This window comes from Epinephelus fuscoguttatus, linkage group LG9 (assembly GCF_011397635.1).
Source record: "Epinephelus fuscoguttatus linkage group LG9, E.fuscoguttatus.final_Chr_v1".
Classification (NCBI taxonomy): domain Eukaryota; kingdom Metazoa; phylum Chordata; class Actinopteri; order Perciformes; family Serranidae; genus Epinephelus; species Epinephelus fuscoguttatus.
Genome location: NC_064760.1, coordinates 43,553,106 through 43,577,971, shown reverse-complemented (window position 1 = coordinate 43,577,971; position 24,866 = coordinate 43,553,106).

Here is a 24,866-nt window from a genome sequence, read left to right as displayed (position 1 = left end):
GATGAAACTAAAGACACAAAAAAGAACGAACAGATCTCTTTTGTGCTGAGGTATTATTATCAAGGAGCTGTAAAAGAGAGCTTCCTGCACTTTGAATCTGCAGACCGCCTCGATGCTGCAGGATTGACAGAAAAAATAATCCAAGCATTTGAGAGATATGGCCTGGACTACAAAAGTAATCTGGTTGGGCAATCGTATGATGGTGCTTCATGAGTGGCAGGTACTCCGGCGTTCAGTCTTGTATTAAGAATGTAGCAAAGCAGGCCTTTTATGTCCATTGTAATGCTCATAGTCTTAATCTGGTTCTTGTTGACACAATCAAAGCAGTCCCACAAGCTGATTGCTTTTTTGCATTGTTGCAGAGACTATATGTATTTATGTCTGGCTCTTATATTCACACCAAGTGGCTTAACACACAGAAAGAAATGTATGCTGGAGCACCCAGAGAGCTTCAACGGTTGAGTGACACAAGGTGGGCTTGCCGGCATACAGCTTGTCGTACCGTACTTGAAAGACTACCTGCTATTACACATGTCCTTGATGAAGTTGCTGCAGAAAACCATGGAGATGAGAGCGTTGATGCACGGGGCCTGCTCGCTCAAATTGACCTGCAGTTCATTGGCCTTTTGGTGACATGCACCAAGGTTTTTGGTGATGCAAAATTTCTCTCTGACATTCTGCAGTCTCCCTCTCTTGATTTGTGTACAGCTGTAGATCTAGTTGAAGCCCTTGTGCAAAGTTTTCAGGATTACAGAGATGAATCCTCTTTTGAAAGGCTCTGGAAAAATTAAATACTGCTGAAAAATGCAATATGGAGACAGAACCTATTCCAAAAAGAAAGTCAAAACAGAGCAGAATGCTAGATGGTCATACTGTCATGTCTTCTGTAGGTAAGCGTTCTGAGCAGACCAGGGACTCTTTTCATACCAGCATATTCTACCCTGTGCTTGATAACATGCTCAGTGAGCTAAAGAGATGATTCTCAAAACCAAACTGTGCAATAATGAAGGGGATTCAGGCCTTAAATCCTTCAAGTGCTACATTTTGCCAAGATTTGCCAAAATCCATCCAGTCATGTGCAGTTTTAAGAGAGAGTTGCACTCAAGGGTTTCATATTTTCTGCATAAGTATTTCACTTTTGTTTGCACTTTTTAATGTAATTTTGTACATTTTGTATGTACTTTGTAATGTAATTTTGTACTTTGTAATGTAATTTTGTACATTTTATATATACTTTGTAATGTAATTTTGTACATTTTGTATGTACTTTGTAATAAAAACTTTGTATAGTGTAAGCATCTCTGTTACTTTACTTGCAGGAATAAGAAAAAAAGTTAGATACACTGAATATTATTTGATCTTTTTCGCCATTACCTGCATTCCAAATATTGCGGAGGTGTGTGGTTTAGGTGCCCTAAATACCCCTACATTTTCTAGAGACATTGCCACCCCAAAATGATCACTCCGCCACTGGACAAGAATAACCCAATGACATCACACACGTTGTGAAAGATGACTGGGGATAATTGGTGAGTAAACGTTACCATCGTGTAGTGTGTCATGTCTGTCGGCCAAGTCATGGCACGATTTTATGACTCCACAATCGTGACATAGTGACTTTAAGAACGGGCAGAATAGTCATGTAGTGTGTACCAGTCATAATGCAAGTCCTGAGTCTGATCTGTCTGTCAGCGAGTCCTCCTCCATCTACTGAGTCATGGGGATTTTACTGATGATCCTGCGGAATGTTTTTGACTCCGCTGTAGACAAAGGCAGCATTTCTTCTACCACGTAGCTAGCCACAAGCTTCATGGCTTCTTTCAGACTGATAGGTTTAACGTTATCTCCGTTATTAGAACCAAAAGATAGTTTATGCTGTTTAGGAGCTGAAGGACCAGCGTTCTAAAAGTAACGGAAGTAACTGATGGCTTGTTTGAAAATGTACTCAAGTATTTGATTACTCAAACAGCAAACTAACGCATTAGGTTATTCATTACTGCAAAAAGTAATCAAAGTACTCTAATGCGTTACTTTGTAACGTGTTATACCCAACTCTGTCAGTGACCAATGTAAACTTGTATAAAGCCGGCGAGATCTCCTTTTAAACATAGTGTTGTTATTATTGTCTTTCATGCCGTTGTAAGTAGCCTACTTAATTAGGTTCGGGAACTGGCACCATGCCGGTTCTGTGTCAGTCGAAATGCGCTATTTGTGACTCCGGGCCCAACTCTGCCACTGATTGGCCAGTCTGACATTCTTCATAATACATAAAGAACGTTAGTGAAGCACATAGGCCTAACAGAAACATGCGTTCGTTTGGGGACAAGTTAGTGGTCACGTTACTCGTTCCAGAGGCGAAGGACCCCGGACACATACAGTAAATACACCGGTTGTAAGTAACTTTGAACATACGTGAGTCTTTGTGACTCTTGGTTCTTGTCCCCTAACTAAAACTTGTTTCTGTTTCACTAACGTTATTTTCATCCGATTAAGTCACATCCCATTATTTCCTCTATAAACCTAATGTTACAGCAGCCTACAAGCATGCTGTGTCAATAAATCAGCTCAGACACTGTTAGAAATGTAGTATTTACTATTTACTCTAATAACATCATGCTACAGCAGTAATAATGTCAGCTTTAGTCAAATGGCTCTAGCTCTCCCGGTAAATGTCATAAACTCCAGACACATTTTCCCTGTATGTTGACATGATAACATTTTGACTGACACAGAACCGGCATGGTGCCGGTTCCTGAACCTAATTAAGTAGGCTACTTACAACGGCATGAAAGACAATAATAACAATACTACAGTTTAAAAGGAGATCTTGCCGGCTTTATACAAGTTTACGTTGGTCACCGATCAATGCAGGCATCTAAGAGGAAGTGACAATGGTGGCTCATGGGAATCCAAAATGTTATTGCAAGGGAATGCAAAACTATTGCAAGAGAATGCAAAAGTATTGCGAGGGGACGCAAAAGTATTGCGAGGGAATGCAAAATTTATTGCAAGTGAACACAAAAAGTACTGCGAGGTAACGCAAAATATTGCAAGGTAATGCAAAATTTATTTCGAGGGGACGCAAAAGTATTGCGAGGGAACGCAAAATTTATTGCAAGAGAACGCAAAAAGTATTGCGAGGTAATGTAAAAGTATTGCGAGGGAACGCAAAATTTATTGCGAGGGGACGCAAAAGTATTGCGAGGGAACACAAAATTTATTGAAAGAGAACGCAAAAAGTATTGCGAGGGAACGCAAAATTTATTGCGAGGAGATGCAAAAGTATTGTGAGGGAACACAAAATTTATTGAAAAAGAACGCAAAAAGTATTGCGAGGGAACGCAAAATTTATTGTGAGGAAACGCAAAAGTATTGCGAGGGAACACAAAATTTATTGAAAGAGAACGCAAAAAGTATTGCGAGGTAACGCAAAAGTATTGCCAGGGGACGCAAAAGTCAGTCCAAAAAAAATCTCCCAACTTGACCTTTAAGGGGCTCCGTAGATTTTTCACTTTAAGACAACAGTGTATTTTCTTTTGGAGGAACAGAAAGGCAACCATTTTCCCCCTTTCCTTTGTTTGTTTTTTTTTCCAACATCAACAACCTCCTTTTCCCCTCTGCCGCTGTACCCGAGGAAATAGCAGAGGTTTTGTTACGTGCCAGTCAAGGAACCAGGACCCAGTAGCAGAGTTCAAACAAAAGCTTTATTGCCAAAATGTTCACAAAAGGAAGTAACGAGGAACACGCTCAAAAAACAAGGAAACAACTGAAAGCGCTCGACAAAGCACGAGGAAGACGCTGAGGACTACACGTGGCGACAGGCAGGAGATCACTGAGAGCTCGAGCGAGGAGCACCAGCATAGGGAACAATCTGGCACAGGAGACAGTGAGAGAGTGGCTTAAGTAGCTGGCTGATTAGGCAGAACAAGCTGCAGGTGTGCTGGAAGCCCTGCTCCCAGTGATCGCCCCGCCTCCCGGCACATCCCCTGCAGAAAGAGGGAGAGAGATATCAGAAACATATTTTCACAGAAAGAACGAGAAAAAAACGGACCATAACAGGTTTTTTTTCACTGATGAGTGTAAAACAATTGACCAGCCCACACCACTATCCTGACCACTCAATGCTGCAGGAATTACACTTACAAACCTACTGTGAAGGCTTATCGTGTTGGCAGATTTAGTTTGAAACTGTTCAGTAAAACTAAATCATGTGTTGCAACTGCTGATGTCTTGATGCTGTATTTCATATTTTAGGCACTGTGTGGTTGTTTTGATACGAGATGTTTTTGGAGAAATGAATTTGGTGAAGCTTTGCTTGTTTGGTTAATCTAACTGGTGTTCAGCCCTGTGGTTGCTGCTGGCTTCCCAAACTTTAAATTTTGCATGCATCTCTTCTTATTTCTCTCTTACACACACACTCCCTCACATTGATGCACACACCTACACAACAAGTTTTTCATCAGTCTTCTTCAACTTCAAATTCTCCTGCCTGTTTCGCCATTTCTCTTGTGTCTTCTCATTTCCACCTCTCTATGTTCTCAGCTCCACTGCTCTAAACCTGATCCCTCCCTTGTTTCCACACTTACACACATACACAATGTGGTTCTCAGTTCCCCACCTAGTCACTGAGTCTACCATCTTCCTTTTCACACCCACATGATCTTTGATTCTGCCATTTTGACCCAAGCCTTTCATTTTGTTTTTATTCATCTTGCTTTGTGCTACGCACACTGCAAGTCCTCATGCATACATATGCTTCCTTGCCTCCTCTCTCCTCCCGTGACCCAGAAAGTGTTCCCCCATGCCATAATGGAGGATCTTTCAATACCTTAAACCCAGTTCAGACCAAAGATTTGCGACAAGATTAAACAGTTTTAGAATGCTGCAGAGAAAAGTTGCAGCAGTGTGAACTCTCCAGCCTGAGCTCGACTCAAGCTGGCTGATGATGTCACCTGCAACTCAGCTGGTCAAATTGCCGGCAGTTTAGAACATAAGGCTGGTCACCCGTGAAGTGAACTGGTCAAGCCAGTGTCAGACAGTGGGTCACTGCTGCTGCTCACTGTATGTGCTTATGCCCCCTCACACACACACACACACGCACACACTTCCTCCTCTTCTTCTGGTGGTCCATCGTAGTCGAAGATGACGTAGCTTCCATACAGACACACGCACACACGCACGCGCGCGCGCGCACACACACACACACACATTCTAATTGACTGATTAATTGCTGCTGTATTTTTATTATTCAATCTTTGGTCTGAACTGGGCTTTAAATGCACCTTGAGGAGACAAGGAGAGAAGAGGCTTCTGGAGAAGAACAGAAGTACGTATATACCTACCGGCCTCATTTGTCACTAACACTTTCACCAGAAACATTCTCAGTAGATACCATCATAAGGTGCAGAGCACCCCTTCCATACAGCAAACCTTGTGACAATAACATACTGCACCTTATTCACTGTGTGCTCATTTCTCCTCTCTGTGCTCTGTCACCTTCACCATGGAACAACTGTACTAATCCCAATAATTTAATTCCAGTCACACTTACATCCACTTCCTTACATCGTACAGGTGATGATGAGTGCATGTTTGGCATGAACATTAACTTGGCCGTGCTGAACATGCGCTCTCTTTTAAATAAAACTTTTATCATAAATGACCTGATTTTAGATAACAAGTTGGACAGTATTCTTTTAACAGAGACATGGCTTGGCACTGATGCTCCAGTTGTTCTCACTGAGGCCTGCCCACCAAATTTTAACTTTTTATTCTCTACCAGGGGAGGTAAAAAAGGAGGCGGAACTGCTTCCATCAGTAAAAAGACGCTGAACTCAAATGAAGTTTCTTTTAACAGCTACACATCATTTGAGTATCATGCCGTTGTTTTTAGCAGTCCTCCTATTCTTTGTATCACCGTTTACAGACCACCCCACCATTCTACTTCTTTAATCAGTGAATTCTCTGAACTATTATCAATCATACACACCACTTACAACAGGATTTTAATAATTGGTGATTTTAAACACTTGACTCAGTGGCTCCACTTTTAACAAAAACCATAAAAACAAAACCTACACCCCTGTGGAGAAATGACAATATAAAAAAGTTGAAAAGAAAATGCAGGAGTACAGAGAGGAGGTGGAGAAAAAACAAATTGACAGTTCACTATGAAATATTATGTGATCAACTCAAATCCTACAATAAAGCAGTCAAACAGGCATGAATATCCCACTTTTCAAAACTCATTACATATCATAAAACAACCCTAAATTCCTTTTCTCCAGACAACCATGGTTAATAAATCATCCAAGACGTCAATAGATGCCTTCTGTGGGGACTTTGCAGACCACTTCAGAAGTAAAATCGATGATATCAGATCCAGTCTTTTATCTTAACAGAATGTAATTCTGAACACATCTGAACAGCTGCTTTTACCTGAGGAAACACTGGAGAGTTTTGCCCTAGTTGATGCGAGGACACTTAGTCGAGTTTTCTCCCAGGTAAACCCAACAACCTCCCTTTTAGATCCGATTCCCACACCACTTTTAAAAACATTTTATGGATTCTTTAAATATTGTAAATTACTCTCTTCAGACGGGGGTCTTCCCCGCTGCCTTCAATGTGAAGCCCCTTCTGAAGAAGAGTAATTTAGATCCCAACATTTTTAATAATTACCAACCTGTATCCAACTTACCATTTTTAAGTAAACTGGTTTTTAACCAAGTAAATTACTTTTTAAATAGAAACAATATTTTAGAGAAGTATCAATCTGCTTTTAGGATGAACCACAGTACCGAGACAGCCCTTTTAAAGATTTTAAATGATATCAGGTATAATGCAGATTCACAAAAACTCGAAGTCTTGGTACTACTGAATCTAAGCGCTGCTTTTGATACAGTAGATCACCACATTTTTATTAAACAGACTCAGAAAGCTGGTCGGCCTCTCTGGTATTATTTTTTACTGGCTTAGCTCTTATCTCACAGATTGATGTTTCTTTCTAAGTATGGATACGTGTTCCTCCAGAACACATGAAATTAGGTGTGGGGTGCCCCAAGGGTCAATTTTAGATCCAATTCTTGTATGCTTCCGCTTGGGGACATCATCAGGACACGGCATCAGCTTCCACAGTTACGCAGATGACACACAGCTGTACATCACCGTGTCTCCTGATGACACAGGGCCAGTTGATACCCTTTTTAACTGCATTTTAGATATCAAGTCATGGATGGCAGTGAATTTCCTACAGCTCAACCAGGACAGGTTCAACCAGGTTTTAATTATTGGTCCTGAAGGCCAGAGAGAGAAACTTTTACCAAAACTACAAGATTTTAAACCTTCACAACGTGTAAAGAACCTGGGCGTAATTTTTGACTCTGAGCTTAATTTTATTCCACACATCAAAAATATAACACACTTATGGAAAAGCCTGCCGGGGAACACCAGGACTGCAGAGACTGTTGATGTTTTTAAAAGGAGGCTCAAGACTCACCTTTTTAGTTTGGCTTTTAACTGATTTCTTTTACTCTTTTTATTCTTCTATTATATGTTATTTTAATCTCTAATGCTTTTAAATGATTTATTTTTAAATCGTTATGCATTTTATTATTATTAAATTTCTAAATCTTCATTTTTTAATCTTTAAATCTTCAAGTTTTATAAATCCTTAAATTCTTATACAATTTTATTTTATCTCATACCTGTTTTATCCTATCCTATTGCTTTTTATTCTTTTAGTTTTCAGCTCCAGTGTTTCCTCATGGGGGGCCTCCACACTGAGAGGTGTGTCCAGTCAGGTCCAGAGGACTGGGGGGCTCTGCACCATGTGTGGAGTCTACCCCAGTCTATCTGGGTCAGGGTGGTCTCTGCGGCAGCGCTCCCTGTGGCCGTAGGCTGTGACACCTCTCAGTGTGGATGAGCTCCCCATAGGTGGTTTTTTCCTCACCTGATTCCTCAGTGCCCTGCCATGTTACTTTACTGACTGTGCGTGTGTGTGTGTGTGTGTGTGTGTGTGTGCGTGTGCGCGTGTACATGCGCGCGTGCATGCGTGCATGTGTTTATATGTGGGGGTGGGAGGTGCAGGCTTTTCAGTATTTGTAGTATTTTTGTTGTATGTTTTTATTTTGTGAAGCACTTTGTGTTGTATTTTTAATGTATGAAAAGTGCTATATAAATAAAGTTTGATTGATTTTGATATATGTGTTAGAAAATGGCGTGACTGCAGAGTCCCCCAAGGGTCACTACAAGTCTTTTTGTGTTCCATGATGTATAATGCCACACCTCCACATTATTTTTAAGACATTCGATTAAGACTGACACAATGGAACAAGGATTTCTCATTTGGCAGCTTCAGCTCCTCTGTCCTCGCATCTTTTCCTCGCCTCCTTCACTGCATCTCCCGTGGGTGGAACTAAGATGCAAGGCAAGAAGATGAGTGAGGGAAGCGAAGAGATACATTAGCATGTTGAAATGCACTCACTCTTTCATGCACCCTTGTATAAACAGATTGGTGACAAATTAAAGGAAAAACTTTATAATGATGATAAGTATAGTCGTAGAATCGATCTTATATGAATTTAATTATTTTCATACAATCATAGTAGATGAGATTCATGTGAATAAATATGAATGGACGCAAGGGTGAACTTGAGCAACTATAATGTGACAAGTATCTTGTTTTACTTTTGTGAGTGGTTGATGCGTATAAGGAAAAACTCCCCAAAAAAACCTTTAACGAGGGAAAAAAATGGTAGAAACCTCAGGAAGAGCAACTGAGGAGGGATCCCTCTTCCAGGATGGACAAACGTGCAATAGATGTCGTACAGAACATATCAGCATAATAAATTAACAGTGATCCGTATGATGCAATGAGACAGAAAGAGAGAGAGAGAGACAGAGACAGAGAGAGAGAGAGAGAGACAGAGACTGACAAAACAGTGGCATTTGACAACTTCAGAATGAGAACATGGTGGCTGTATCAAGACATCTGCTAATGTGACTAACATGGGCAACACAAGTGGTCAGCTGTAGATGCATGACAGACACATTGTGAATGGCAATGTGTCTCAGCTGTCCACTTGATCACCAAAACGCACGCAAATACTAGGTGTCTGAAAAGTGAAACCAAATCCATATTTATACATTCTTCATTTTTTTTACCATTTTATTTGGCACTCTGGGATTTAAACAATACAAAAAAGATTAAATATCAAAATCAAATGATTGTCAGAGGAACACAGTAAAAACTCCCAGAAAGCCAACCTCCCTCCAAAATGACATTATGTCTATTATAAATATACATGCAAATTTTACTTCTAATAAATCAGTTCATGTTAAAAATAGAGAACCCCACAACTTAATTTCCAATTTCTGTATCACTATTATATTATGACAGACTTTTTTCCCCTCAAATTCCTTAACGTGTGGGCAAAATAATGCATCACCCATCTATGTTAAACAAATACTGGACACTACTAAGCCACAGGTCAAGTAAATATAACAACAACACTGTTTTCAATAATCAGTTCCTGAAAAATAATCAGTTGCTAAAAAATTTGTCTAATGTAACATCTTATGCAAGTTTTGTGCTATATTTCCCATAAATCATGTAAGTCAATTTCCCAAATGACTGCAAGAGGAGGCTAATTAACATTTGAGAAACCGGTCCATCTGTTCGAGAGTATCATCATTAAAGGATGTAATACAGGGAAGGTGTCCCAAGGCACTCCATATGTTCCTGTTGCCTAGTGTGGACACTTGCAAGGCACAGAGCCAGTGAAAACACTGTTATTGTTCAATAAGATGGGCCTTAAATTATATTTAGATTTTATTAATATAAATTCTTCAATGTCAGCTAAAGAACTGGCAACAATGGAACCTGTAGGTTTCACTCTATTATTAAACACCTGAGAAAAGTGAGTCATTAATTAGAGTGTGTTTTCTATAGCTCTCCAGGGTATCACTGATGAGTCATACTTTATGATGCCTGAGTTGGACAGGCCAAGAGGTAGAATAAATTTGGGAGAAAGAGTCTTACAGGGTTTTTTTTTAAGGTGATATAAGGTTGAATGTTTTCTTTAGGTTGCTTTTTGTTCCATATTATACTGCATGGAGGGATTCAAATCTGGATGTAGGAACTCCAGCACACACTGCAGGGGTTTGAACCTATGTCTGGGTCTTAACAGACTGGAAAGGTCTCTTGCCACTAATCTGCACAGTCCTACATATTTGAGAAAATGTATTCAACTTAGCCGATCATGACCTCTGAGCTGTTCTACTAAGAAACATTTCCACACCTCACATATTTGCATTTTACACCTTAGTGTCAGTCTAAAGGGCTACCCTATTGGGAAGACTCAAACTAAATCACTAATCGGTTGCCCTTGACCCCTGGCCACCCTAAGACTGGTAAAAAAAAAAAAATATATTCCCTTATTGGGCTGTCATATGTGTTTTCTCAGAAGTTACTTAATTGGCTGCACTGATATTGAGCCCATCCCCTAATGATAAAAAAAATACTTTCTCATTGGGCCATTATCTGTATTGCCTTATGCACAGGTCATCAGATTGGCAAAAAGTAAACCTTCTGGAAAAGACATAAGATATAGTTGTAAGGAGCAACCAAACAAGTAGAAAGGTCCATACTTTAGCTCCATGTATGTGGTGTATTTTGTTGTGTTGAGAAAAAAACTGATCACTGACACAGTTTAAGAAAAACTGTTCATTATAATTAGTATCTATTGCAGGGCTATTCATTCATTCATTCATTCATCTTCTAACCGCTTCATCCTCTTGAGGGTCGCGGGGGGGCTGGAGCCTATCCAAGCTGACATCGGGCGAGAGGCAGGGTGCACCCTGGACAGGTCGCCAGACTATCACAGGGCTGACACATAGAGACAAACAACCATTCACGCTCACATTCACACCTACGGACAATTTAGAGTTACCAATTAACCTAATCCCCAATCTGCATGTCTTTGGACTGTGGGAGGAAGCCGGAGTGCCCGGAGAGAACCCACGCTGACACGGGGAGAACATGCAAACTCCGCACAGAAGGGCTCCCACACCCGGGATCGAGCCGGCAACCCTCTTGCTGTGAGGCGAGAGTGCTAACCACCACACCACCGTGCCGCCCATTGCAGGGCTATGTTATAGCTTAATATTTTACTGCATCTGCACTAGTTTTTTAACCCTTTCAAAACAAACCTGTTATGGAAGGCCGCGGGAGATCATTGTTTGCATGATTTTGTTTAAATAGATTTAAAGTAAAAACTATAATAGCTAGAGCATCCATTGTTTTTTGCAGCAAAAAACTAAGGCTTCCGTCTTCCCAGTAATGTCATGTCCTTATGTTACCTTACCTACATGCTTTGCAAACGTGGTATTTCCCTGGAAATTTTCCTGTAATAGCTGCAGAAGATTGTTGTTTGCACTATCATATCTATATATATATATATATATATACACATATGTATGTATGTATGTATATATATATATATATATATACAGTACAGGCCAAAAGTTTGGACACACCTTCTCATTCAATGCGTTTTCTTTATTTTCATGACTATTTACATTGTAGATTCTCACTGAAGGCATCAAAACTATGAATGAACACATGTGGAGTTATGTACTTAACAAAAAAGGTGAAATAACTGAAAACATGTTTTATATTCTAGTTTCTTCAAAATAGCCACCCTTTGCTCTGATTACTGCTTTGCACACTCTTGGCATTCTCTCCATGAGCTTCAAGAGGTAGTCACCTGAAATGGTTTTCCAACAGTCTTGAAGGAGTTCCCAGAGGTCTTTAGCACTTGTTGGTCCCTTTGCCTTCACTCTGCGGTCCAGCTCACCCCAAACCATCTCGATTGGGTTCAGGTCCGGTGACTGTGGAGGCCAGGTCATCTGCCGCAGCACTCCATCACTCTCCTTCTTGGTCAAATAGCCCTTACACAGCCTGGAGGTGTGTTTGGGGTCATTGTCCTGTTGAAAAATAAATGATCGTCCAACTAAACGCAAACCGGATGGGATGGCATGTCGCTGCAGGATGCTGTGGTAGCCATGCTGGTTCAGTGTGCCTTCAATTTTGAATAAATCCCCAACAGTGTCACCAGCAAAACACCCCCACACCATCACACCTCCTCCTCCATGCTTCACAGTGGGAACCAGGCATGTGGAATCCATCCGTTCACCTTTTCTCGTCTCACAAAGACACGGCGGTTGGAACCAAAGATCTCAAATTTGGACTCATCAGACCAAAGCACAGATTTCCACTGGTCTAATGTCCATTCCTTGTGTTTCTTGGCCCAAACAAATCTCTTCTGCTTGTTGCCTCTCCTTAGCAGTGGTTTCCTAGCAGCTATTTGACCATGAAGGCCTGATTCGCGCAGTCTCCTCTTAACAGTTGTTCTAGAGATGGGTCTGCTGCTAGAACTCTGTGTGGCATTCATCTGGTCTCTGATCTGAGCTGCTGTTAACTTGCGATTTCTGAGGCTGGTGACTCGGATGAACTTCATCCTCAGAAGCAGAGGTGACTCTTGGTCTTCCTTTCCTGGGTCGGTCCTCATGTGTGCCAGTTTCGTTGTAGCGCTTGATGGTTTTTGCGACTCCACTTGGGGACACATTTAAAGTTTTTGCAATTTTCCGGACTGACTGACCTTCATTTCTTAAAGTAATGATGGCCACTCGTTTTTCTTCAGTTAGCTGATTGGTTCTTGCCATAATATGAATTTTAACAGTCGTCCAATAGGGCTGTCGGCTGTGTATTAACCTGACTTCTGCACAACACAACTGATGGTCCCAACCCCATTGATAAAGCAAGAAATTCCACTAATTAACCCTGATAAGGCACACCTGTGAAGTGGAAACCATTTCAGGTGACTACCTCTTGAAGCTCATGGAGAGAATGCCAAGAGCGTGCAAAGCAGTAATCAGAGCAAAGGGTGGCTATTTTGAAGAAACTAGAATATAAAACATGTTTTCAGTTATTTCACCTTTTTTTGTTAAGTACATAACTCCACATGTGTTCATTCATAGTTTTGATGCCTTCAGTGAGAATCTACAATGTAAATAGTCATGAAAAAAAATAAAGAAAACGCATTGAATGAGAAGGTGTGTCCAAACTTTTGGCCTGTACTGTATATATATATATATATATATATATATATATATATATATATATATATATCAATCTAAAATTAAAGAGATAAGGGCTAGAAGAGCTAGGACATTTATTCTTTTTGCGCAGACAGAAAGTTAAGACTTAGGTATTCCCAAAAATCAAGTCACTGGCTTATGTTACCTTACCTTATGGTGGTGCAAACTTAGTATTTCGCTGGAATTTCCCCTGTAATGTCTGCGAGAGATAGTTGTTTGTATAATTCTATATACGTATATTAACCCTAATACCCACCAGGTCCTGCAACAGGAAACGGGACCACACCATGAGGATCGTTGGGTCCTTAGCTGCAATGTTGCAAGCTGCATGCAAACCCATGGATTTGATGTGAGCCAAATCACCAATAAGCAAACTAAAGGATTCTATCACTCTTCACCCCAAACCTTTGTAGTGTTGTCACAATACCAAAATCTTTGTTTCGGTACCAATACCAATATGAATTTCGATACTTTTCAATACTTTTCTGTACTTTTCCTAAGGAAAAGTTCTTTTGGATACAAACCTTTAGAACAATAAATAGTCGGGGTGTAACGGTACCAAAAAAATCATGGTTCGGTCAGTACCTTGGTATGGACGTCACGGTTTGGTAACTCAAATGTCCCACCAAGTTTGTGTTGTCTCATGTTGTCTCCCTTTGCGAGGCAGACTTTCTCTTGTCTTTTTTCACGTGCGCCAGCTGCGGATGTTGATACAGGTGTTGTCATACACACCACTTGCGCAATCTGTGCTCCAATAGGAACAAGAAAGGCATTTGTGTGCATAAATGAGTAAAATAAATTAACTAAATTAATGAATTGAATCAATTTCAAAGTACTGGTATTTTCCAAATGCAGTATAGTACCGTTTGGAATACTCTAGTACCGCGGTACTATTTTAGTACCGGTATACCGTGCAACACTAAACCTTTGTGTAATCCTCACGATTTCTATGTGAGGATTATCAGAGGTCTGGACTGTACAGCTGTTCAGAAGACAAAGTATGAACTCCTGGTTCTGCTCCATAATGTCAATGTTTGCCAGGTTAGCCAGACTAGTTTTCTGGATAGTTGGGTATCATTTATCTTGCAAAAAAAACAACCTTCAGCTTGGCCACAAATGCCTGCACAATCTCATTCAGGACTTCAAATACCAGCCCCTGTCCACTCTGGCAGTGGTAACACAAACCATGGCATGGAGACACTTCTGGCTTCTATACAGAGTCTCTCAAACCTCATGTGCTTGTGCAAGTTATGGAACAGGTGAAATGCCTAATCTCAAACAGCAGTAAATTGAGGGAATGTACCCTCAGCTTGACAGCAGCCAGTGCAGCTACCTTTATAATTATGCTGTCAAAGCTGAAATCCAGTAACTAATCGGGCTAAATTAAGTCAGTGGCATGCAGAGGTACCCTGACATTTTCATTGTGCAGGAATTCTTGCAGCTCTGTAAGACATCCAGTAGGCTAGCATTGTTATCCTTGAAAATCCATGATGGAGGACATGGTGAGGAGGAAAAAGGCACAAAAAAGCACTTCAAAGTACTGCTTTTGGATGCTGGTGAGAAAACAGCACTCCTGCCAACAGTTGCTAACCTTAACTGACAGACTAATATTGTCAGCCCACATATATTTGCCACTTCCTCTTCACACAACACGACAGCAGTAGGAAAAACACATACAAAAAAAGCTGCTGAATAACTTCTTAAACAATTCTGACTGTCAAGTAAAGGATGCTACCTACAGAAAAAGATCTAAGAAAGTTCTCAAAAGAAAGTGGCACTAAAGCAGCCAGCACTGAATGTGTTTAAAAAATATTGCAGAAGGCATACAGTACCTTTCAGTGTTCATCAGCAAAATTACACATCACATTTAGGATCCAGTTTGTACATCAGTGCCATCTTAAAGGGAACCTTTAAGAATTGATTGCATGGTAACAAGGAGTGCATAAGACATGATGCACACTTACCAGAAGATAACTGCTGCTCAGAGTAAAAGCTATCAGACATTTCGAAAAGGGGATCATCTCTGGGGAAATGATTCATAGTGAAATTATACTCATCCCTCATGTGCTTGGGATCACCCAAAAAGCACACAATGTTCTCTTTTTTTTTTCAATTTTTCATTATCTTCATGGCTGAAGATCATGCATAAGTAATCCAAAAAACTGTATGAAAAGCTGACCATTTATGCAAAATGTTGGACAATGTGGAGGGTCATGGCCAGTTTTTCTTAATCTTTGAACATTTTTTAGGTATTTCTGCAGGATCCTGGTTACAAACTGTTGCCATCTATCAAAAACTATCTCTAAACATAATGATTTGAAGCTTAAAAACTGTTTCTTTATGAGCTGAGAATATTATACTAGTCACAAAGCAACATTAATCATTTGAAAATTAAAAATTTGAAAACCATTAAAAAAGCAAAGTCACAAACCCGAAGACAGGGCTGTTTTGCTTAGCTCATGAAAAGGTGATGTTTTGGAGATGTGTGTTTTTCACAGGACAGACAGAATATGTTAAATAAAGAAAAGATATTCTAGACTAAGGGTGTAATAAAGACAAATCATTGGGTTCCCCTTTTAATTCTCTTAAGACATGAAAGAAAGCTTGTACTAAAGGCAAACTCTTTAAATCCATTACAGTGCTAGTGAGTGTGGGGAGCATTAGGCTAATGATTCCACAATTTGTAGCTACATGATTAATTACAGGTGCACACAAACTCATCAGACAAATAATGAGATGCAACACTTTCTCTTTCCCTCTCTCTCACACACACACATACATACCTGCACACATATACAGAAGCATTTACTGAGAATGAGACATACATACAACCTCAGAGTTTATGCAGAAAGACTCATTATAATAAATGGCAATGACCTATTCAATCTCTCACTCTCACACATACAAATCCATCGTTTCAAAGAGCCTGGAAACCTGGAGCCTAATTGCTGTAATTCCATTCACTGTTGGTTGCCTCGGATGCTTTCAAGTGTTCATGATGCTCTCAGATACAGTACCTTCATGGATGTGCTTGCGTTGCAGCAGGGGCGATTCTAGGATCAGAGGTTTAGGGGTGCTAAGCACCCAAAGGGCTGCCCGGCCAGGCAAGATAAATTTTACTGTTTTGTACACTTTTTTTTTTTGGGAAAGTCTGTGACTAAACCATCAAATCGGATAAAGGTTATTTAAATGCTGAGCCACAGCAAAAGAGGAATGGATTGGAATCATAAAAGAAACATATCGTAACCCTAATTTCTGGGGGAAGACAACTCATTTTGATACAGCAGCTCCTCAACATACACATAAACAGTATGTATGTTTCTGGAGTAGACCAACTCCCTATAGTGAGTACCAAAAATACCAAAAATTAGGGGTGCACCGCAATGAAAATTTGTGGCTGAAGCTGAAGCCGAATAATATTAAACGCTTGGCCGAATAGTACCGAATACCGAATATCGTTGTTTAGTTTTTGCAGATGAACCCCCTCCAGATTAGTGTTGTCACGGTACCAAAATTGGGACCCACTGTACGATACCAATGAAAATATCATGGTTCTGATATCACGATATCACAGCAAAAATGAGGCAGATGTGCCTTTTGTCATTTATAAAAAGATAAATCACTTTTCTATAATACATCAATGATATTTCAGTGAATAAATTACTTATTGACTTATTCATACTTCAAAAACAGCATCAATGAGTGATGAACATAGGGGGGATCAAAATAAAATAAATAAATAAAATAAAATAAGAATCAACCAGCCACCCTCCTCCATTTCTCCTCTGACACGTCACACACCTGTGTTAGGCTGGCTCGACTGTTCAGGTAGCCTACTTCTGGGCAGTCCACACGCCAAGAAGAGGATATTATTGGAGCCGACTTCTCCTCGCCGGTAAGCCGATGGCCGCCGTATCTGACAGGAATACATTACTGTCTGTGTCTGTGACCCCCATTCAACCCACAATCGGTGGGATTCGCCTCTCGTTTCTGCTGGTGGTTGAAATCTGTAGGCTGCTCGCACAGCGTGCTGAATGATTTGACACCAGGGCCACACTGCCTGCGAAGCGCAGCACACCGAAATTCTCGCGCGAGCCGGAGCACGTCCGTTCACATCAGACACACATTTCTCCATGCCGGTCGTCAAGCGATTCTGCTCCCATCATGGGTTGACACATTCACTCGCGGCTCGTGCAGAAAATAGACCAGACGCCGAATTGATCGCTGCAGGGCTGGCGGCGGAGCTGCGAGGCGTGGCCGGTGTGGATGACACAATCAGTTAACACGGGTGCCAAAAGGAAACTGGCTTCACTTCTCAGCGCTTCGAGGCTATTCCCGGCGCTTCCGCGGGCAGTGTGGCCCTGGCGTAAGCCTATTTTGCTTGCTCAAAACTATTTTTAGTCGCAAATGCGAGTGCGGTGACGGGCGGATCGCCATACTGCCGACATTTTAATCCGCCCATCACGGCATGCTGTTTGATTGCGTTATCAAAACCACGCCGCTATTATTCGGCCTTGCTTTTAACTTATTCCACCGAATACCGAATGTGTGTATTTTTTGCAATATTCGGACGAATATATTCGGTTACCGAATATTCGGTGCATCCCTACCAAAAATGGACCTTAGACTTATTTTTTGGACTTTTGTTTGAAATGAAATGCACAACATGTAACATTAACACATTAACAGTAATTGACTTTTCAATGTTTGTCTCTGCCTTTTTCCTTCTTGTCTGTATATAATACAAATATATAAATAAAAATACACTTCAAAAAAGAAAAGTGCCTGAAATCTACAAAATAATAATAATAAATACACACAATAGGAGTTATAATGTTAATGGGCATCCAGTCAGTAGCACCTTGGCATTAATCGAGGGTGTAGGTTTGATTTTCACAATGGTAGGGACATAAAAGTGCTCCATGACAGCGACCTGTACGTTGATGATTTTTTAATGCAATTTCACGTCATGTGAAACTGATCACTGCTTTGTAATGCATATTTAGATATCTACACTAAATACAAGAATGTCTTGGTTAATGTATTCTCTAATGTTATCAGTTACATGAATATACACTGATAACTTCACCACATCTGTCCGTATGTGCTTCCCAGGGTAAACTATAATAATAACAATAACAGTATACTCCGAAGGGGCTTAACTTCAGTCCCAGCCTGCAGTCTGCAGTTGACAGTGATCCGAATTGATATTGATATTGGATAAAAACATATATTATGCATGAATGAATATTTTTACTTACCCCTAGTCACAATGCTGAATCTCACTATCAACATATATCCTTCACGATTCAATCTCACCTGTGAGACGCCTGTCTCTCCTCTATCTCCTTCTGTCTCTCTTCCTGCCTCTCCTCCTCCATCTCCTCCAGTCTCTCTACTACTTGTCATCTGACAAAAAATATATTGATGCAAGACATGTGAACAGTGGGACAATCTGAGATGCAACAGTCATAGATTTTGATTGTTGTAGCCTGAAAAAAACATACTGTATGTTTTACAATTGTGTAATTCATTAAACAACATCTGAATGTACAAAGGCTAAAGAACAGCCATAATGTCAACACAAATTAGTCAGCTTCATCATGTTAAACATTCATTCATCTTCTAACCGCTTCATCCTCTTGAGGGTCGCGGGGGGGCTGGAGCCTATCCCAGCTACATTGGGCGAGAGGCAGGGTACACCCTGGACAGGTCGCCAGACTATCGCAGGGCTGACACATAGAGACAAACAACCATTCACGCTCACATTCACACCTACGGACAATTTAGAGTTATCAATTAACCTAGTCCCCAAATCTGCATGTCTTTGGACTGTGGGAGGAAGCCGGAGTGCCCGGAGAGAACCCACGCTGACACGGGGAGAACATGCAAACTCCGCACAGAAGGGCTCCCACGCCCGGGATCGAAGCGGCAACCCTCTTGCTGTGAGGCGAGAGTGCTAACCACCACACCACCGTGCCGCCCCCATGTTAAACATAAATAAAATAAATCAACAAAATGTAAATGCTCCAAAACCATTTTAATACAACTGTGTGCAAAATGTTGCACTTACACCCAATATCTATTACATAAACATGACTCAGTGTTGGTGTTTTTACTGGGAGCAGTGGATCTCTATTCTCCTAAGTCTCTCCTTCACACACCATGGATGCTGAAGACTGTCACTGAAGGAGCTATTATTTATAGTGTTTGCACTTTATTTATTCAGACTGTTTCTATCATGTCATCTTACTATAAACATTAATTTGAACTGTGTCATCACTACATGAACTGTGTCATCGCTACATGACATCTATGATTGCTGATGGAGCATGTGAAGTGGAATTTCATGCTCTCTGGCATATAATATTGATCTAATGGTTGCCAACTTAGCTCACTAGTATTAGCTTGTTAGCATCTCATTATCTAGCAAAGAGTTGCCAAGGAACGCCATTCAGTTAGCCTAACATCAACAGGTGTTTCTTTAGCTTATTTACTGAACCAACCGACTCACCGTTCACACTCGGCGCTCCGGTGTGGAGCGCTAACAGTGACGCGCATATATGTGTCGTTCCCTCACGAACTGCTGTGAACTGTACGGTGACGCGCACCCACAAACTCAGTGGAGAGAGCGGCGCTGGGGAGGACCAATCACACGTTACCAAAATAACGGTAGAGCCAATCGATGAGCAATACGAGGTTAGAGGCGGGACATATGGTAGACACCAACGATTGTTAACCCTTTGTGTACCATATTGAGCGGACACCGACAGTATGGAGCTTTATCCCTATCTTTATTCAAGAGAGTGGTCCATCAGTTTGAGAGCATTATTTATTGATTTCACGTTCAAAAACCCTGCCCTCGCACTCAAATAGCTTCTGCTTGCACTTGGATCTACTCTGTTTCTGCTCAAACTGTGTGCTTGCACTCAGATACCATGTTGCACGCATTCAGATACCATGGGGTCTAGTTTCCCGGCGCAGCGCAGGGTGGCGAACCCCGCGCAGAGCTAGTTTCGAGCAGCGCAACCTGAGGCACACTCAGTTTGGTAGTTTGGCAGACCGAGGTGCGCTGAGATGGGTGTGGCGGCGCAGCAGGGGGAGGTGCCGACAGATCCAGCTTGGCATAGTGACAGTTTCGTGCCAAAAGGCTTCGCCGAAGGTGTGCTAAAAGCTAACCAGCTGAAACCAGGTCTACTGTCAGCGCAGGCGGAGCGCAGCTGGTGTAAGCCGAAGTTTGGCTGACCGGCGGACAGTGTGCACACTTCACCAAAACCTCACAGGCAGGTTTCCAGAATATCAGGCACATTAACAATGCAATAAATACCCACAAAAAGACTATTCAATACAACTATCTGCAATTAGCACATAAATGTATCTCTATATCGACTGTCCCGTCACATCTGATGTCAGATCAAAGGGGATTGGCACTGTTTAGCACGTTTGGCACGCGTAATGGAAACCCAACCTGATTTGATAACACAGCTGCTCTCAGCCAACCACAAACAGCCACAGCATCAGATAGGGAGTATATATTCAGCTTCTGTCATCTTAGAAAAGTCAAAAGAAAAGAAACAGAGTGAGACTCGAGAGAGAAAGAGAGAGAAATGCAACATTGATTTACAATTGTGGTGACCTCCTCCCAGGCTACCTTTGCATCATCAGCCCGTGGAGGTCTGCTCGCAGTTCCGTATATTCGCATTACGCGCATTTAAAGGCGAGGAGAGGGGCTCATTTGATTGGTGTGATATGTGTAAAACCCACTCCACGCCTTCTCTCCTCCCGCTTTCCAACTTGCGCAGGTAGGAGGGACGGAGGTGGGAAAGAGGAGTAGCTGCGCCAGGCGCACGGTGTGCCAAACTTGCAAAATCCGCCTGGCCACACCCAGTTGGTGAAGCGCAGGTGCGCTGCGCTCCTGCCTCGCCCGGTCTGCAAAACTAGAGCCCCATGTTGCACGCACTCAGATACCATTTGCTCACACAGATTTCCTGCTCAAGCTTCAGCTTTTCTCCTCGCGCTCAAACTGTTTCTGTGCGCTTGTGGAATTTCTGCTCTCAGATTTCCACCCTGTGCTTGGATTGTTTTGTGTAACAACCCTGTCAAAATTCCCCAACCAATAGAATGCCAGCTTTACTGTTGACCAATGAAATGATCCCTGCCTCCTTGTGGGTGCGCTCGCCTTAGTTTTAGAGCGTCCCAGCTGGGCAGGTACTCTTTAACCGGGTTCATCCACTCCCACCCTCCAGGGAAAGCCCTGTAAATTAAATGTTCCTGCTTTCTTTACCACTTTTGGAGTAAAGGGACTGTTAATTTACACACATGCGCTATATATATATGATATCTTTAAATTTAATACTCTTTTGTTCCAGCTCATCAAATGTCTCTGTCACGTCGGCTTTGGGTTGGCCCAGTGCCGTAGAATATACCCGCCCACATACGGAAGTTGCCACATAAGGCAGAATTTCATCTCCGCGGTGTTTGTTTGGAACTGAGCTCGCAGGACATAGCATCTCATCACAGTTGGTTTCAGGTACGCTAACTGGAATAAATTGGCAGAAAATAGCTTTGTTGTTTATTCTGTGACTGTTAAAAGTGGTTCCTGGTGAGTGTTGAGGCACGACTGGGTGTATATAGCACAGGTCCCCACCAGCTAATGTTATATTTCGTTAGCTGTTAGCTAGTTTAGCTCATGTTAGCTAACAGGCTACAACTGTGGTGTTTTCATTTTATTTTCCCCAGTTGATGTTATCTGCTCATCTGGTTATCGTGAGCACTCGTTTTGGGTTAAAGTGGAAGTGCCCGGAGCTGCTACCTGTGGTCCCGGGCAGGGCTTGAGACTTGGGATCCACTTATCTATGGTCCCGCCTGGGCCTGACCTCCGCGGCCCCCTGGCCTGACCTCCGCGGCCTGGACGGATGCTCAAGTGCGGCGGAGAGGAGCGCGGAGGTCAGGCCGGGCGGGCCGACACTGTGTATCCTAGAACGGGTGCTCAAGTGTGGGTGAGAGGAACGGAGGGGACCACAGAGGTCAAATAGTGAAATTTAAGGATGCCTTCGGTATGTTGTTAATGTGATTTTATGGGCAATTTATCAGTCGAGGTCTCCTCCTCTGCAAAGAAAACTGACCCGGTGGCTACAGGTAATAGTGCACTTTTGAAACCACTGTTTTTCCGAGATGAAGGACTGATTGTTGAGCTGCTGTTAACAGTTAATGGAGTTAACGCCAGATCCCGTTATTTAACCGTTTCGACAATAAATTAAGCAGAGTGACGGACCCAAAGCCTTCAATCTGGCTAAAATACAGCTGAAATGCAGACAAAAAAAAATATACAGTGGTGAAGTTGGGATTTTTTTCTTTTTTCTTTTTTTTTTATTAAGTTATGTGCTCGTCGTCTTTTCTGTCTCTTGCAGGCTGCCAGGAGAAGCGGACTGGCCATCAGATATTGTTTGTGGAAATTTGAAAATAAAGTTCAAATTGACTTTTGTCTCTTCATTGTGCACACTTATACACGAAATAGGGTAACAGTCAAGCTAGTTTTGAATGTTAGCATTGATTTCTCACATTGAATGGGGAAATATTTGTAGTTTGAAAAGTCCAACCTAAATGAATAATGGTCATTGATAACGAAGTATATGAATACGTTTGAACGTGGCGTGGTGGTCATTTTCGATTAAAGGCCGACATCTCAGCAACGTCTTGGCAATGAGTAAACGTTCTCCCTGCTATGTGTTAACGATCTAAACTTGATACATCGGGCCGACATCGGCCAGATATGCTATCTGGGGTGAGTGCTGATATAGAGTATAACATCACTGGGACTTGTAACAGTAAAATCACTCCGCTCACAGGTGTTATAAATATAGATACAATTAAGATACAGATACATTAACCAGCTGTCACACTCGCTACATTGACGCACACTGACACTGGCGTTACACCAAGAAGATGGATATTTTCCCCAAAATTACATTTGAATTAAATTATGAGTGGTTGTCAGGAGAGGACGAGGAAAAGGAAAGCCAGAACTCTTCTGTGCAGACCTCCAGGTGTGTTTGAATCCGGCCGTGCCAACATCCAGGTTTGCCAACATTTCATCAGCCGAACTGGACAAAGTTACACAGTTGCAGATCAATGTAACTACAAAGTAGCTTGTGAGTTCCTGGCGTGTGTGCTGCGCTGCCTGGCAACAGACTGGGAGAACGTTTTTTTTCGCAGAGCTACATAACATACTTAAATCATTTATTTCATCACCTTTTGTTAACATTTCCTTACTCAGCATTGCTGTTTCAGCTGTTGTTCAACTGTTGTATAAAAGCAATATCACGAGAGGTTGTGACGTTGTACTGTATATCGTCACATGGCTGTAATTGTCTTCGACACTCGGCCTGCGGCCTCGTGCCACAGTGCCCATGACCGAATCACAGCCGTGACCATATACAGTATCACTCCCTCTCGTGAGATATTGCTTAATTAAATACATATATATATATATATATATGTATTTATGTATGTATATATATATACATATACAGTACAGGCCAAAAGTTTGGACACACCTTCTCATTCAATGCGTTTTCTTTATTTTCATGACTATTTACATTGTAGATTCTCACTGAAGGCATCAAAACTATGAATGAACACGTGGAGTTATGTACTTAACAAAAAAAGGTGAAATAACTGAAAACATGTTTTATATTCTAGTTTCTTCAAAATAGCCACCCTTTGCTCTGATTACTGCTTTGCACACTCTTGGCATTCTCTCCAAGACTGTTGACAGGGTTGTTACACAAAACAATCCAAGCGCAGGGCAGAAATCTGAGAGCAGAAATTCCACAAGCGCACAGAAACAGTTTGAGCGCGAGGAGAAAAGCTGAAGCTCGAGCAGGAAATCTGTGCAAGCAAATGGTATCTGAGTGTGTGCAACATGGTATCTGAGTGCAAGCAACATGGTATCTGAGTGTAAGCACACAGTTTGAGCAGAAACAGAGTAGATCCAAGTGAAAGCAGAGGCTATTTGAGTGCGAGGGCAGGGTTTTTGAACGTGAAATCAATAAATAATGCTCTCAAACTGATAGACCACTCTCTTGAATAAAGATAGGGATAAAGCTCCATACGACAGCCAGTGTTTATATTGGTCGGGACAATACAGAAGGGGCTGAATATATTACGTTGCAACCAAGTACTGTATGGTTTTGACACTTTTCTAGCTTGTTAAAAAGGGACATACAGTAAAAAAAAAAATCTCTCAAATTTTAGGGGTGCTGGGATTCAATTTAGGGGTGCTTCAGCACCCCCAAAAATGGGCTAGAAACGCCTATGCATTGCAGTATTTCTACATTCTGAAGACACAACAATGGTCAGAATATGTGAAGCAGAGGCCAAGATACCATGATTTTTAATCTTTAGAATGATTCAAGCTCCAAGAACACTGGATCCTATATTTCCCATGATGCAGCTGCATCTTATATTATATCAGAGATATTGGATGAAGCGAGATACCCCGCCGTAGGCTTATCCAATGTTAAGAAAACAGTTACTCTTCCTGTCTCCTAAGTGGGCGTGGTTAGCTCTCCCTCCAATCAGAGCCTGTTCTCCCTCAATCCCACCCCCCACCCCCACCCCTCCCCATCACCGTGTTCAACAAAGGCTCTGTGGATGTCTGTGTATGCGGATCGAGAAGCAGGTGGAATGAAAATACATTCTTCCTA